The sequence below is a fragment of the Alosa pseudoharengus genome, unplaced genomic scaffold (assembly GCF_046254945.1).
Source record: "Alosa pseudoharengus isolate Yale_2024_CS ecotype anadromous, Long Island Sound unplaced genomic scaffold, YU_APseudo_1.1 YU_APseudo_1.1_scf_14, whole genome shotgun sequence".
In the NCBI taxonomy this organism is placed as follows: Eukaryota; Metazoa; Chordata; class Actinopteri; order Clupeiformes; family Clupeidae; genus Alosa; species Alosa pseudoharengus.
In genome coordinates, this window is record NW_027468609.1 from 24,243,142 (window position 1) to 24,245,743 (window position 2,602).

The 2,602-nt window shown below is 40.1% G+C and overlaps 1 long non-coding RNA gene across 1 annotated transcript in view; it reads left to right on the forward strand.

Annotated features, from left to right (window-relative positions):
- Positions 1-2,204, forward strand: part of LOC143122486 (uncharacterized) — a 2,244-nt gene extending 40 nt beyond the window's left edge. Inside the window, exons 1-4 of the long non-coding RNA XR_012986696.1 lie at positions 1-187; positions 888-918; positions 1,439-1,557; positions 1,902-2,204. The exon at positions 1-187 is cut by the window's left edge and continues 40 nt beyond it. This is a non-coding gene — a long non-coding RNA (uncharacterized LOC143122486). The remainder of the gene's footprint in view (positions 188-887; positions 919-1,438; positions 1,558-1,901) is intronic.
- The last annotated feature ends 398 nt before the right edge of the window (positions 2,205-2,602 follow it).

The window sequence follows — 2,602 nt, forward strand, 5'->3', positions numbered from 1 at the left end:
TGGAATGGAATTGTACACAGTTCCTGCCTCCTAAAAAGGCGTGGTCAGAATGCGCTGACGCTACCTCGTTGATGAAAACGTCAAATATTTTTCATTTTCGCGCCTCTCTCTTGCTGTGACCAACTGGAGCTGGCCTGGGTGACTGAATTTGGTACATCGTCGTGGCAAGATGCGGTCTGATTTCCAGGTAAGTGGCAGTTTGAAATGTGGCAAGGTATTTGTGATTAGTCTGTGTCAGTGTAACGAGTTATCTATGTAGTAAAATGTCTGCGGAGTTTAGGTAATAACATTATTATTATCTCGTGTCGCCGTCATGAATGTTAGCTCATTGAGGAGTAACGTTAGTTGACGTTAGCTAGCTAACCATCTGATACCGATAGCAGAGCTAGCTGAGGCACTAGCTACCAGATTAATTTGGTAGTTAGGCTACAAAGATAATTTACGAACCTGATATTTGCTCTACCTAAATCGGCATCACTATAGCTTGTGGATCAGATCTACTGCAAGCGACATTGATTTAGCAGTTTTGAAATGTGTTTAGTTGCTAGTAAAAAATGAGTAGCTACCGTATGTACACAGTTGTTGGTGCACTGAATTTTATTATCAGCCTAGCGTAGCAGCTAGTGAAACATTTAGTTTTACGCCATATTCTCTGTCTGTCCTTGATGACGCGACGATTTTCTCTACTGATCTCTGCCCCGATCCTGCACATTACATATTTTTGTATTAAGTTTGTCTCTGATGGCAAATGTGTAGTCAGGGTGGCGCTCAACGATTGTGTTGAATAACGTTACATCAGTTGTGAGTAGTTTTTCTCGGATGGTCTTGCACAGACCCTTATCAAGCAGCACTAAAATGAACGTCATGTTTGCTAATTCTCTCCCCAGTTGTTGGACGAGCAGAAGGACGCTATGGATGGTGAGGATGAACCCGCGATGACAGGGAGGAATGAACTTGAACCTGTGTTATTCAGAGGATAAGTCAATGCTATGTACTGTGTTCTGTAACTGTCCGCTCTTGTGGCCATTCAAATGTATAGGGCAATTCCACGCAAAACTGTAACATCCATAACACCAACACAATGCCATGGTATTTAGTTGGCATTATGGATGTGACAGTTTTGCGTGGAATTGCCCTATACAAGTTACAGACTTTCAAAGTTAAACATATCAAATATAATTTCATATAGGCTACTAACAATCAGACCTGAAGACTTCATGAAACACTACCAAAATAAAGTTGAAACTAATTCTACAAAAGGCACTCCAAAGGAAAAGCCTTTTTGGCTGCATTGGCCAACATGTTTCGACCAACAGCCTGTCACTATGAAACTCTGTAACTAGATTTAAACTTCCCTCTGTATGGAAAAAAAGATCTATTATTCAACATTAGTTAACACACTGAGAATGATTGCTGCACTATATGTATTGTTCTCTAGCAACCTGAAGGTCCAAGACTCAATCCACTGAAGGCTCTCCGTAAGATGGTGGATCTGATGTCTGCTTTGTGGTCCTATAGGACGACGCCATGGATTGGGGTCAGAGATGCGCCTGAGAAGTAAGTGTTTGTGTTTGTAATCAAGTGCTGTAATCACAATTTGACTGATGCTAAAACTGGAGTAGGGGATTTGAATGGACATTTATACCGTGAATTTAAGACATCAAAAAGCCTGTTCATGGCCTCAAAGAAGTCAGTCGTAGTATTTGCCTAACTTGGCAGCCTCTCCAGCTGTATCATAGTCTTCAGTCCTATTGTGTTATCACAGCATTTATAGTATGAAGGATCATATTAAGCAAAGCAATGTGCAGGTGTAGTAACTTAATTTCAAGAACATAAGAACATAATTGTAATTCATTATGTTTTTTTTTTTTTTACTTTGCGTGGTGTTGTCTCTGTTTTAGGTGCTGTAAATGCTGGCCATATGACTTCAACCTTCATCCAACCAAACGAAGAGATCCTGCTTTCCTACACTCCATTCAGGATGTTAGTTAATTCAAAGACAATAACAGTATTTAGTTTTGTAAATGCTTAACTACCACTCAATGCAGGACACATCTACTGGCAGTTGATGGAGGGGGTTTAGGGCAGTTGTGCTATTCTTTTCCTTGTGGGTAGACTGCAGAATGTGGCTATGTATGCAGGTGTTAAATTGTGGGATTTGTTGAAAATGTGAATTTCAAATAAAACCATACCATTCAAAGTTAGCCTCACACACTTTATACCCTCCTTTCCTCAGGTTTACTTGTTTGGATCGGATGGACAAGTCGGCACTCCTTATATTAACAAGCTACCTCTTTCTTCTACTAGTTCAATAATATGGTATCTGAAAGAGAAATGCCTGTGTTTATCATATTTTTAGCCTTATGTCAATGAAAAAATAAGTGGTGTATTTCCATTGTAATTTGCGTGGGTAGTAGGCCTAAAGATACTTTATCAAACATCAGAGGTAAGGCTAATTGAGAAAGCAGACGTCTGGTTAGGTGTGCTAGTTAGCAACTTGTTAACCAGGGGCACGTTTCCCATAACCATAGTTGCTAACTAAGTTAGCTACTTTGTTGGTTACAATGCAAACTATGGTTTTGGGAAACGCACCCCTGGCTGT